The 13,730-nt window shown below is 43.3% G+C and overlaps 1 protein-coding gene across 1 annotated transcript in view; it reads left to right on the forward strand.

Annotated features, from left to right (window-relative positions):
• Positions 1-13,730, forward strand: part of EVA1A (eva-1 homolog A, regulator of programmed cell death) — a 205,021-nt gene that overhangs the window by 169,661 nt on the left and 21,630 nt on the right. The window lies entirely within an intron of this gene.

Genomic DNA, 13,730 nt, shown 5'->3' on the forward strand with positions numbered 1-13,730 from the left:
AGTGAAGGAAAATAACAGAGCAGTAAACAAAGAGGGGCTGGCGTCTGCGGGGCTGCTGCTCCAAGCCACTGGGGGTAAGGCACACAAACTCATGTTGCCTCCATGGGACAAATGCAATTGGTTCCATGGGACAAATGCAAGCACAGAAAGGTCGTAACGAGGCTGCATGAGTCAGGGACCAGGAAGAAAAAAATATGGACGTGAAATAAATACATAGAAAATACTTTTATTTAGGTTAAAGGGTCTTGCTAGTCAGCCTTAGAGAGAGGATTATGTGTAAAAGCCTCATTGCCTGCTCAATATATGGTCAGGTGACTATAATATACTATTTATGGTCAGTTTTTCCCCCCCATGTGAGTGATTTACAGCACTGAGAACAGTGACATATTCAGAGCCAAAACAGGCAAAATGAACCATGATTCTTGCAAGGAATCACAGATAGTTAATGAAAAAGGATGATAGGGCACAGGGTAATTAAGGTTGGGAGGAAGCTCTGGAGGGTTCTAGTCCCACCTGGGTCAGTTATGAGTATAGGACTGGGCTCCTCAGAGCTTTCAAATAGATACTATATAGGATGTTAGAAAACGGGCCAAATATTGAGATGATGTATATACCTCAGGTGCCTCCTGCTGCTTTCAGATTATAAAGGACAGGAAACTACATTTTTACTCTTTGAGTTATCCCTTGCATAGGGCCATTCTTAAAGGGAATGCAGCGCAAGTGTACACAGGAAATGTCATCTAAGAGTCACTGATAGCAAGGACAGACCATTCTTGGTGCTTGCCCAGCTGTGTGTTGGTGCAAGGCTGCTCTGTGATACAAGGATTTACAATATATCTGTAGGAATCAGACATGGGCCTTTCTTTCTGTGTGCACACTAAAAAACTCAGCCTTTAACTTTGGCCCAACCCACTTTTAAATTAAGTATTTCTGTTTGAACCACAATTAAAGAGCTCTGATCTAAGTCCCCTTACCTTACAGTCATCCTTAGCTAATTCCATGCACACAGCCAGAGATGCAGCACAAATGGTGCAAAGTGGTCTAAACTGTCTCTGTTGTTTATGAGGGGTCTTGGATGGGAAGAGGGAAAATCTAGGGGGTCTTTGTGTACTTGGAGAAAGCTGGCTCCTGGAGGATGGGCTCAAAGAAAGACAGGGAATTTAAGAAATCAAATTTGGGAGATTCCTTGGGGACAACAGGGTGGGACAGCAAGAGGCACATGAGCTAGGGGAAAGAGGGGAAAAATGAATACATGGAGAAGAGCTGGGAGGACAAATAGACACTTTTGCCAGAAAGGTGTCTGGTGGTACCCAGAGCACAGGAAATATTACCTCACTATGCAAATAAATATTAATATTAATGCAGGAACTGATAGAATAGGGCTATTGGCCATGCCTGGAAAACCATGAGGCTGTGTTCTTAGAAACAGAGTTCAATATGCATGCTTAAGCACAATGGGGAACTCATTATGCATACATTTAAATATCTTCTCCTGTGCACTCAGTGATTTATGAAGGTCATAGGTTCATTCTGCCTCTGTACTCAGTGCTGGTGAGGCCACACATTGAGTCCTGTGTCCAGTTCTGGGCCCCTCAGTTTAGGAAGGATATCGAGGTCCTGGAGTAGGTCCAAAGGAGGGCAACCAGGCTGGTGAAGGGACTCGAGCACAGATCCTATGAGGAGAGGCTGAGGGAGCTGGGGGTGTTCAGCCTGGAGAAGAGGAGGCTCAGGGGAGACCTCATCACTCTCTACAACTCCCTGAAAGGAGGTTGGAGCCAGGTGGGGGTTGGGCTCTTTTCCCAGGCAACTCTCAGCAAGACAAAGAGGGCATGGTCTCAAGTTGTGCCAGGGGAGGTTTAGGTTGGACATTAGAAAGAATTTCTTTACCGAGAGGGTGATCAGGCATTGGAATGGGCTGCCCAGGGAAGTAGTGGATTCTCCATCCCTGGAGATATTTAAAAAGAGCCTGGATGTGGCACTCAGTGCCATGGGCTGGGAACTGCAGTGGGAGTGGATCAAGGGTTCGACTTGATGATCTCTGAGGTCCCTTCCAACCCAGCTAATTCTATGATTCTATGATTCATAGAGTTTAAAAGCCAGAAGAGAGCATGGGATCATCCAACATGGCCTGTGTTATTACATCTTATCCAGTTACTGTTATACTAAGCTTTGTACAATAAACCATTTCATCCTGGGGGTCCATGCCTGATTTGGAAAACCTAAGGACAAATCACTTATGGCAGTGCCAATGGACTGTCTGAATTACACGTGATGTCCCACTTTCAGTCTTACCCATGCCACATGGGAGAGGTAACATGCCCTGCCCCTAAAATATTCCTCCCTTTAATTCCTACAAGTGATGTGACACTGTCAGAACATTGCACTGTGTATTCTTTATCTGCTGTGACCTCTGCCTGTTCTTCCAGTGATGCTGTTCCCAATATGCTACAGCTTCTCCATCCTTTAGGTGCAATTTCACTTGCCTCCTGCCCTACTATTGTGCTGAGTGATGTCTTTCTGCCAAAGTTTTGTGGGCATGAACATCATCCCAACCATGCTCTGTAGCTAACTCCTCCCAAAAAAGATTTCCCAGTTGGAGGACATTTTTTATATCTGAACTATTCAAGATTTATTGCTTCCGTTGAGGTTCTTTTAGGACCAGACTTTTTCACCAAAATTGTTTGTCTAACTCCATCTTTACATGCAGCTTCCTGACACAAAATCAAACTGTGGCATGTTTGCATTTATTTAGAGGCTTTCTGTTCCCTGTGGATTTTTTTGGTCATTAACCTTTAATACAACAGTTACAAGCCTTTGCCTTTAATACAATATAATTCTGTTCCTCTCATTTCCTAATAATGCAATCTTCTAGGCTGGCATAATCTGGCTGATACTCAGTGGATAAGTTGGTGCTATGCTTGCAGTGCAGGGCATGCAAAATGTTGCTAAAATGTAAGATTGGAAGAAGCAGGGAATTTGTGTGTGTGCCCATGTGGAAAAGAATGTACTAAAATGGTGAGTGATAGTTCAGTGAAGCCTGTGAATCATCAGGAACAGACAACTTTTCAACCTGTGTTCATTATTATGGTTTGCCCTGCAAGGGAGGGTGCATGTAAATGTTTCAGGTAAGTTGTGATCATTTTGTCTCAAGCTCCAGTAGAAAAAATATGATCTTTGGAGAGCTTTGAAAATATCATTAATCATCACTGCTTCCTTTACAAGGAGGAATGGTTTTGAGATCAGGGCTTTGGAGGCTGTCTTGGAGGATCTGGTTTGTGTTTCCCAGCTCTGTCACAACCTTTCATACATCTTCAGGTCGTATTTCAAAATAGTATATCTAGCAGCTCAGTAGAAGCAGAAATAACCACATTTTCAAGTGCAATAATTTTGTTAGGTACTAAGCCCACTGTAAGCTTCTTTGCAGCTATGGGAATTCTTGAAAAGACTAAACATGTGTCTTATCTGTACCAAGTTCCAACTTTAAAAATAGGAATAATTTCTTTCTTTGACCATTTTGCTTTCATTTTTTATTTCCTTTCTATGTCAACTGTAAGCATTTTGAAGCAGGGAAACATAAACTACATTTGTGTGGTTCCAGGGAGGACCTCAGCCTTGGTTTTGCCTTTGAATAAAATTGTAATATGAATCCTAATTTGAAGCCATTTAGCCTGAAAAGAGAACTTGGAGAAGAGAGCAGGTTAGTAGTTTCCAGATACATACAAGTCTGAGGCATAGACAAAGAGGACTGGCTATTCTTAATCACCTTGCTGGAGAGATAAGAACATCAATTTAGCAGAAGAAATTTTAGTTATATAGTAAAAAATAAATAAATTATAGTGTTGAAAAGTGGGAAGACCTGGAAGAGCCCGAATGGTAACCATGGAGTCTACATCACTGCGAGTCTTTAAAAGCAAACTAGATGGGATCCTGCTACAGGACCAGAAGGGTAAACTTGATGACCCTGCAAAGTAATTTTCAGCCCTATAACATTATGATACTTAACTTTATTTTGCAGTTGACTCGGGCTGATCTAGTAACTTGACTAAAACCAGGTAGTGTGTTGTCCACAGGGCCAGGATTTGCTGTGATTCTCCTCTATTTGTCAGTAGATACCTCCCTGGGCTTCGCTTCAGCAGTGCCAGGAGCTAATGCTGCTCTTTCACTTTCGGATAGTTTTTCCTTGAATATGAGTTTTCCAACTGTGAAGGCAGCAGTTTGTTTTCACATTGAACTTGAGGCAGGACAGGAGAAGGTGTTTCTTTTTTGGCAATGCTACCCACATACTTTTTTTTTTTTTTTTTGGCTGAGTATTCAGAGCATGGAGTGGAGAGCCTTACTTTCCAGCTGGCTTCACTCTGGGGCACAGGACTCCCAGACAGATTTCTCAGAATGATTCAAATCAGCTCAGCCTGTGGCTTGCTCTCTCCTGCAAATGAGAAGGTATCACCATGCACATTGGGGGTCTTACTCCTTACCAAAACTTTCTGAGTTAAGTATTAATGAATGGTGATGAAAGGCAGTGCTCTGAGCAGAGAGGCTGCACCTGTGCTGGGGAATAAAACATGCCAAAGCCTCTCTGGTACAAAGCCTCTCTGGCACAGCAGGACTTACATCTAGCCAGATATTTCCCCTTCAGCCCAGGACCATCACAGGTGCCTGAGGGCAATGATCTGGCTATGGCCAGCCATGACTTGAGGGAAGTGCTACTTGGCATAGGCCAGGTTTCTGTTGAGTACTATGAGAACATTTAAAGAGTGTAAACTATAATTTTCCAGTTCTTGGACCAATGTCTTGGGCCTTTTTAGTTTGCAAGGTGAAGTGTAGTTAGTGCTCACCTCAGTGGTGTGAGGACCATGCAGCTGAGCTTTGGAGGATGCTCTAGAGCAGCATAAAATGGTTTGGGTTGGAAGAGGCCTTAAAGATCATCTAGTTTCAACCACACTGCATGAGCAGAGACATGGACCACATTGCTCCAAGCCACATCCAACCTGACCTTGAACACTCCTAGGGATGGGTTATCCACATTTTCTCTGGGCAACCTGTTCCACTGCCTTCCCACCCTCAAATAAATACAGTCCTGGAGTTCAGAAGGCTGCACTGTTGCAGCAATTAGTGCACTAGAAAGCCATAGATGTGCAAACCTTCTTCTAAACTCATGATAAAAGCTCCCCGAAGTGCTCCTGCAGCTTTGACCAGATACCTAGCTACTTATTTTAAAGCACCCAGACAGGCTGGTGCCAGCTCTAGCCCCACCTCCCCTTGTGTTTGCTCTGGGAGCTGGCAGTGCTTGTGTGGGGTCAGACCAGTGCACCCCAAAGGCCTGATGGGCCTGATGGCTGGGCTGGAATTGCCCATGTCCTTAATGCACCATGCTGCTTGGGAAACATGTTGGTTTGTTTTGTTTTTGTGGAGTTACAGATGGGAATTATCAGCTATGGACCAAAGTTATTTGAAGACTTAACAAGGAAATGTTTTCTCCTTGAGAAAGGATTGCTTTCATTCAGTCAGATTCGATGGGAATGCTTCTGTGACACTGAAATATTTGAATTTAAATCACAAATCAAACTCACCATGTTTTTTGTGGTCACTGGGTTATATCCTCTGCCATACTCTTCTGTTCTGTTGCAGACAGACACATAGGACTTGTCTCTAAACTGTTCATTACCTTCAGCATTTGGTTTACAGGTGGGGACCAATGAGGGTGGTGGGGTTGTAAGCCCCATAACCTGGACTACTATGTCTGTCTGCAGAAGTTATGTGGGCTTGGCCATGTAAGCATCCTGCACACATCATCTGCCTGTCATGAGCTTGTTTTGGAAGGACCACCTCTGATATGAGAGTCAAGCTGTCCCAGGTTAGAGGGATCCTTTGTTATGTCTCTGGGATGCAAACTGTGGCAGCCAACAAGTCTTCCCATTAGTGCTGTTTGTTCTTAAGGCTTTTCCTGCTGAATACTGACCAAGGCTGTCACATTCCTTTCACAGAAATCATCACTCAGATGTCATCTTCTGTCTTTTCTGTTTGGCTGACGTGTGCAGTGCTTTGATCCCAAACTATCTGTGGATGTCTGTACTATGGCCAGCTGACTGGTTGCATCCATTGAGGGAAAAAAAGCAATTCCTGTGTCCAACCATTCCTCCCAAGAGGCCAGGACATGGTCTGGCTTGTGCTGGCCTAGTAGTCAGAAACCTCAGGTAATGGGGTTCAAATCCCCCAGTGGTTACTTCCACCCCAGGAATGCAGAAGGGCACAACTGGTTTGAATTTTCTCAATATTTATAAAAAGAAAATGACTCTTAATGAAATAATGATGGGTTCTTTGTTTGATTAAGCCCCACATTTATTGGCAGCATTTTTGAAGCTCTTTGCTGCTGTTGGTGTTAAAGCTGGAGCACAGAACAAAGGAGGTAGAAGAAGGATGAGTTCAGGACCAGTGGCACAGGCAGCTTTTAATCCTCCTTTTGGCAGCCCATCTTTTGTGGTGTCTTGAGTCCATCTCTGTGTATGTGTCAGCACTAGCAGAACTCAGTGTAAGACCTTCTCTTGAGTCCTATCTCTAGGGGTCTCAAGGCAAGACTTCCATTAATACCTATTTCTAGGAGAAGTTTGTGCTCTCCAGAATTGGAGCCAGACCTGAGAGCAAAGCCCTGGTGAGCTTGTCACCCAGGGAAGGGAAATACCTGTGTTTAGATTGGGTGGAAGTTTTCTGTCTCAAGAGAGCTGAAGTGCTTGTAAATCTCTGGCTCTTGGTCTTTTTAATGTGAGAGAGGTGGTGCAGCTCATCCCTTCTGTGAGTGACTGGCTCAACATACTCAATGCTGATGTGGACTTACTTCTCTAGGACTGTTTCTTCTGTTGATTTTCCTGATAGTGTAATCAAGGGCTTCCTTGCTGGAAAAATCCTAAGAAATACCAATGGAAGAACAAGAAAATAAATTCAAAACATCTCTAAGAGATGCTCTTTTAACAGACGGAGGTATTGGTCTGATGGAGCTCCATCACAAACTCAACTTTTTTTTTTTTTTTTGTCAGTGAGATTGAGAGTGATAAGGATTTTTTGATATCAGACTATACCACCACATTTTTTTACAAAAATGCTATAATGATTAATTGTGTACAAATGTGGCTTTAAAGCCTTGCCTAGCTGGGAATGGATGGGGGTGAGAGTTTCCACATCAGAAGTTATCTTTTATCTCTGCAGTTGGTTCTAGCAGAGCTGGGACTGGAGAAAAGCATCGATGGGAAACAGTCTCTGTAAAGCTCATTAAATAAAATGATTGATACAAGCAAGGCTTATGAGTAAGTTCCACTGTAATTTTACAGTGGTTTTAATGGTATTTGAGAGAAATCTTAGGAACTCAAGAACATGGGGGAGGTTAGCTTTGCATCTATCATCTACTTTTAGCTTTCTGTCATTTGCATTACTTAATTAAAATATGGAAATGTTAAAAGTCAGAGACTTCCCTTTCACATAAAAAAGGAGCTACATTTATAGCTTGAATTTGACCCAGGAGACCATTTTATCTCACCATCTCTCCCTTAAACCTCTCTGGTCTCTTTGATGGATTAGGTGCCCAGCCTAATATTCTCTTGCAATCATAGGAGCCTGTTGGACTTTCCAACACAACCTTTTTTGTGCTTCAATTTTAAAGGGAAAGGAAGAGCATTAGGAAAAGACCTGGTAACGTGTTTCCTTCATGGTCTGGGCAGCAGCAGCTCTGCTCTGTGCTAGCAAAGTAGGTTGATAAGTGTTTGGCTTGGGCTGGCTGGGTCTCTTTCAGTTCTTGGTGCAGGCTGAGTGCTGTTTTCTGGGTAGCTCTGAGAAGTCAAAAGGACACATCCAGCTTCAGTGCTGGGCATGGTGCAGCACAGATCATAGATTATAGAATTGGCTGGGTTGGAAGAGACCCCAGAGATCATGAAGTCCAACCCTTGATCCACTACTGCAGTTACTAGACCATGGCACTGAGTGCCACATCCAGTCTCTTTTTAAATATCTCCAGACACGGAGAATCCACTACTTCCCTGGGCAGCCCATTCCAATGTCTGATCACCCTCTTGGTAAAGAAATTCTTTCTAATATCCAACCTAAACCTCCCCTGGCACAACTTGAGACTGTGCCCTCTTGTCTTGCTGAGAGTTGCCTGGGAAAAGAGCCCAACCCCCCCCTGGCTCCAACCTCCTTTCAGGGAGTTGTAGAGAGTGATGAGGTCTCCTCTGAGCCTCCTCTTCTCCAGGCTGAACACCCCCAGCTCTCTCAGCCTCTCCTCATGCAGGTCCCTCTTTATAAATCAGGGGGGTTGTGTTACAGGCATGGCTGGGACAAGCATTTCAGAACAGTTCATGGGAGGGCAGGTGTTTTTTTTCAACTCTCTTCTCTTCTTGTGGAGCATTTTTGAGCATTCAGTTTCTGAAGGGCTGTCCCTTCATATAACACATGGCTGATAACATCCATGAGAACAGCCCTGAGATGAATATGTGCCATGACCTTCTGTCTGGGTGACATCCCACAGGGTGATTCCAGCTTCCTTTGGTGTGGACAGGCAGAGAGCCAGCATTTTCTTGGCCTGACACATCCCCAGGTCCTGGGGTTTCAGGGTTGTTTTGCTACTACAGACCTGTGGTGCCTTAGAGCCTTGAGGAGCAGTGATGACCTCCCAAGTTTTACAGCTGTTTAGTCTTCTGCATTTGACCTCTGGACTTCACTGAGTATGTCTGGATTGGTGAAAAAAATAGCTCTAAAGACCTGGAGCTCCTGACACTGAAACTCAATGGAACTCTTGCAGAAACCATGTTTGGTGTTGCATGGTCCTGACATGGCTTAGTTTGGCATGGACCACACGCTGTTCTCAGCAGGTGTTTTGGATGGGGCCACTCTGGTATGAATGGTAAGAGAGTTCAGTGGCACCAAGGTTGTGAGGCTGTACCAGGTGAATGGTGTATTTAATTTCCTCGCTCCACAGTAACCACAGTTTACTTCTTCCAGGACATGTAAGAGTTGAGGCTAATTTTGTCTTCATAATGGTTCCAAAGATCAGATGATCTTTGTTTTATCTATCACAAAATCTTTACAGGTCTAAACAGAGCACCATAAGGACCACACATGTTTCCCTTCCTGGGTTTCCTCATCACTTCAGGTACCTTTTGAATGCAGGTCAGGGTCTGTTGAAGAGGGTACAGTCATCCCTCTTAAATGTTTGTTCCCTTCCAGATCCCAGCCTCCCTCTTCCTCTATGGCCAGGTGCCTGGTGCCTGCAGATGGTAGCTGTGGATATTCTACATTTAGACTCTGACCTTTCAGAAGAAGGTAAACAAACCAAAACATCCTCAGATGACATCAGACCCCTTCTCAGGAAGAAGAGTCCTCTCTGCCTCTGCAGATGATCAGTGGAAACAAACTCAGAGGGCAGACATTGTGCACAGCAAGCATCACCAACCACTTCACCCCCTGCCTGGCCTGCAGGGCAGCGGGCAGGCTGGGGCTCAGGCTCCAAGTCCAGAAGACAGTCTGACCATTAGTCCCACCTCTGTCCTTTCAGTCTGGTGACAGATTTACAGGGTACAAGCTGTCTGAGGACTGGCGCAAGACCCTGCTCTGCAAACTGCTGTGACTCCCCTCAAAAGAGGTTGGCAAGCTGTTTGCGGGTGGCATTTAGTGAGTTACCACTCATACGTTTCAGTAGATGCCTGAGCTTGAATAATGCTATAGCCATTTAATTCCTTTTATAAGCCAGCTATGTGGAGACTGAACTGATGATAGGTTTTGAATTCCAGCTCTGTGAAACTTGGCTGCAAATCTGTGCCTACAAAGCCTGTATTACTCGTGGGAAATTGTGCATGGACCTCTTTGCACTGACTGTTGTTGAGCACAAAGATGATGTTTCTTCTACATACTTTTTTTTTTTTATTAGAGTGTTCTCTTTCACAATGAGCCCTACTTTGAACTTATTTTGACTTAGACTTTCCACTACCTGGGACATAATTGAAAGTGAACTATTTGCTTCAAGAGTGAAGAAAATGGCTTTCATGCATGGTTTTTTCTTTTTTTTTAACACAGATTTTTCAGATAGGTTCTTTATTTTTCACAGGGCCAAGCCTGAAGCAGCTCAGAGATGGAAAGCACTGACTAAGCAGGACAGTGGGCCAGTTCTCACCCTCTCACAATAAATTTAACGGGATGGTAGAGGTGTAAACAAGGTAGAGATCTAACAGGTTTTTACACTGGTCTTGGTGAAGGTCCTGCTGAACTGGGAGAAAGTTAGTAAGGAGGTTTACCTGTGAGTAAACAAAAGATTAATCTCCTGCCTTTTTCCACTGCAGCTCTAATGCTTTGATCTTTGTTGAATTCTTTGTTTGTACACCCACTATGCCCAGGAGTCATGGGCATGAATCACAGCCCTCTCTTGCCAGGCTGAGGTCAGGTTTAATACTTTAATATCTGGTATATCTCCTATCAGCACTTTGCATCTGGCAGTCAACAAGTTAACAACTATTTTTCTCCTCTAACTGTTCTGATCCCATGTGGTTATTAGAGTGAAGGTAATTAAGGGGGATTACTTCAGATTTTAAGTAATGTGGATGGTTATTGAAAGTGCAATTAATAACATCTTGTCACCATAATCCAGTGAGGTTGTGAGGTAGATTTTATCCTGTGCAGTTGCATTGATGAGGATTCATTTTCCTTTGCTGAGCAAAATTCTTCAGCATGTGTCTTTACAGAGATGGCCCTCATCCCAACATGGGACACAAATACTTTGAAGGACTGAACTGGTTTCTTTGCTGTTTACAGGGTCTTGTAAGCCATCCCTCCTGACATTTGGTTTGTCCAACATTTACTTGAAAGCTTCAGTGCATCCTCTTTGTGTTGGATTAATCCTTTCACCTGACTGTAAGATACCAGGACTGGTGGGCTCAAGGTATCAAGTAGAAGGACCAAACACAGCAATATAGAGCATTATATTCCACTTGAAAGAAGTGGCAACAGAAATTAAATGCATGCCAGGTAAAGGATTTACACTGGGTTCAAGTTACTAGCAGCAAAAGCATGTGTTCAAGTCTTAATTTTACTTATTTTTTTTTTTTAAATCCCAGAAAGGGAGCCTAAAACTAGAGGTGCTACAGCATGAAGTGAGTTCCACATGGCATGTGTCATCCACATTAAGATGTGTCTCCATTTACACTTTTTAATGGATTGAATTCAGTCATTTTGACAAGGAGGTAGGAGAGGTGGCAGCTGACAGGCCCTGCTACCCAAAGGGGCAGAACCTGGGGCATCCTTGGCAAAGGCCACAAGGAAGGGAGTGTTCCTGACCTTCCCAGAATGACTGCCCTGGTACTTGGCTGAAGTGGAAACGTGGTTGAGATTTTCCAGTGAATCAATTATTATGAGTAACTGGGATGTGTCAGAGACCTGCTAGTCTGTTGGAGAGGTTTCAACAGAGTTCCAGTTAGTCCTGGAATAATTTCTGCACTAAATAGTGGGTAGGATTGAGTTCAGCCCTATTTTTTAGCCTCATTACCATTTCAAGAAGTGAGATAAATCTTCTGTGCAGCAATGTCCTACACACACACATGTATTTATGTATAAATATATAACTTGCATGCTTGCAGCTAAGTCTTGCAAAGCCTTCCTGGCACTAATGCAGGTATTTAACTGAAATGGTTAATCTTAAAGATTAATCATTTTACCTGTATAATCAATGGAGGGAGGAATTAGCCACCCCCCAGCCCAGTGAAGTGCCTTCAATTAGTGGTGTGAATCCAGGTATCCTTTGAGATAAGGACATTCATCTAAATAAATCTGAAATGAAACCCTGCAAAGGGTGCAAAAAAGCAGGCTAATGCACACAAAATAATGGCTTTGCTGAATGTTTTATGAAGCCTAATAGAAACAAACATTTAGCTTTTAAAACCTTGTCTTCTCTTAAAAAAACCACCCCATCATTATTAGTGTGAAGCTGCCACAAGCATCCAACACTGCCTTTTCCCACAGTTTTTTCCAGTGCTCCCAGACTGCTGGTGGAAGTAGCTGCAAGGCAAATTTTGTAAGAGTGCAGAGGAGGTGCTCAGCAGCATCCTGGCTGGGTTAAAGCCATGCCCTGGCATTGTTTTCCATGGTGTGTGTCTGCTTTTATGTGGCATCAGGAAAGCGACTGTAATTTGCTGTTCCACAAACCTGGCACTTACTCCCAGGAGCAATTGCAGTAACACTGGAGCTCACAGCTTTTACTGCTCCCTCAGGATATGCATGGAAGCAAGATGATGCATGCTGGGTGTTTTTTCTACCAGAAAAGAAAAATATAATACATAAACCATGCAAAGAAATTTGCAAGCCAAACAATTTAAGGCTGATGCTGTGTGTTAGGTGCTGCCAGCTAAATGTACTTCTTAAAAAAAACACAGGGGAGGTTTAATTCACTTATAATTCAAAAACATCTATAGGGCTTTTCCTCAAACTTTCCACTGAGCTCAGGAAGTCTTAGCCCCAAAGGAGGATGTCTCCTAGGTTTTGACTAAGTGAAGTGAAGGATTTATGTTGAAATGGCTGGAAATAGATCTTTGGCTTTCAAGTTTATTATAGCCTAGCTTCTTGTATAAGCCAAGTGCTGAACAACAGGAGCCAATGAACCCCACATCAAGATATGGATCTCCAACTAATTTGTATTTTTGCTTAGTAGCCATCAATCTGCATCTATCTGTATATAACTGATGGGTATTTAGCACTGTAGCTGCCTTACAGGGTTTTGTTCACTCCTTGTCTTTGTTCCAATGCTCTTGATAACATTACCTTGTGCAGGGTTTCCATTTTGGCCATCTCATGGGATCCTGGGAATTGCCACATGAGGTCAACAATCACCAGACAAAGTCACTGCCTTGAATGGCAGAAGTTATCAGCTACTCTCTGATGGCATTCCTCAACCAGTGCTATCAAGGCAATGCTATCTTTTTGAAAAAAAAAATTCTGTCCCCTTGTCTCCTTCTCTGCTGTTTGATTGCCAAGAGAAAAAGCTGATGAACTGATAAAGAGCTAGCATGCACTGTTGGATAAGTAGCACTTGGATAAAAAGAAAATATTTTTTGACAGAGCACAGTTTTACTGCTGTAATTACAAACATTTTTAATTAAGCAAAGAGAGCAGATGAGAAGCATCTTCTGGCTGTGCCTGCCAGCACTGAGGCAAAATGTGGGGGAACAGCCAGAGATATGCTGGTTTTGGGTTTTTGAATATTTTTTTTTTCTGAATCACTTTTCTGATGCCTTACAGGTCACCAGTCATGTGTAGACTATAGAAGGGGTGACATTGCTTCAGAGATGGTCACAGAAAATCCCTTAAATCTCTGTCTTGGTCAGTAAAGTCAGAGGAGAAATTATATTCCTAATTCTTGGAATATAATGGTTGGTTTGTATCAAGGTAGTTGTTGGCTCAGATGCTGAAGCATAAGACTTCTTCCTCTTCATTCAAATATTTGAGCAGTGTAGTGTAGCTGTGGATGTTCTTACATTCCCTGGTACCTTCCTTTCCAGTTCCTGCTTCCCTTCCATCCCTCTTCTGTCCCTGGTACAGATGTCATGGCTTCCCATCAGCTCAGGAGTGTTTCAGGGCCTCTGGCCCTTTATTCCATACCTTTCTACTTTCTTTATCTTGGATATCCTTGCCCTGGTTATCATTAAGTGTCTCACAGTCATCCATAATACTCACCTAACCACTACCTTCAGGTATGTCATAGGAAA

This window comes from Calypte anna, chromosome 3 (assembly GCF_003957555.1).
Source record: "Calypte anna isolate BGI_N300 chromosome 3, bCalAnn1_v1.p, whole genome shotgun sequence".
NCBI classification, from domain to species: Eukaryota; Metazoa; Chordata; class Aves; order Apodiformes; family Trochilidae; genus Calypte; species Calypte anna.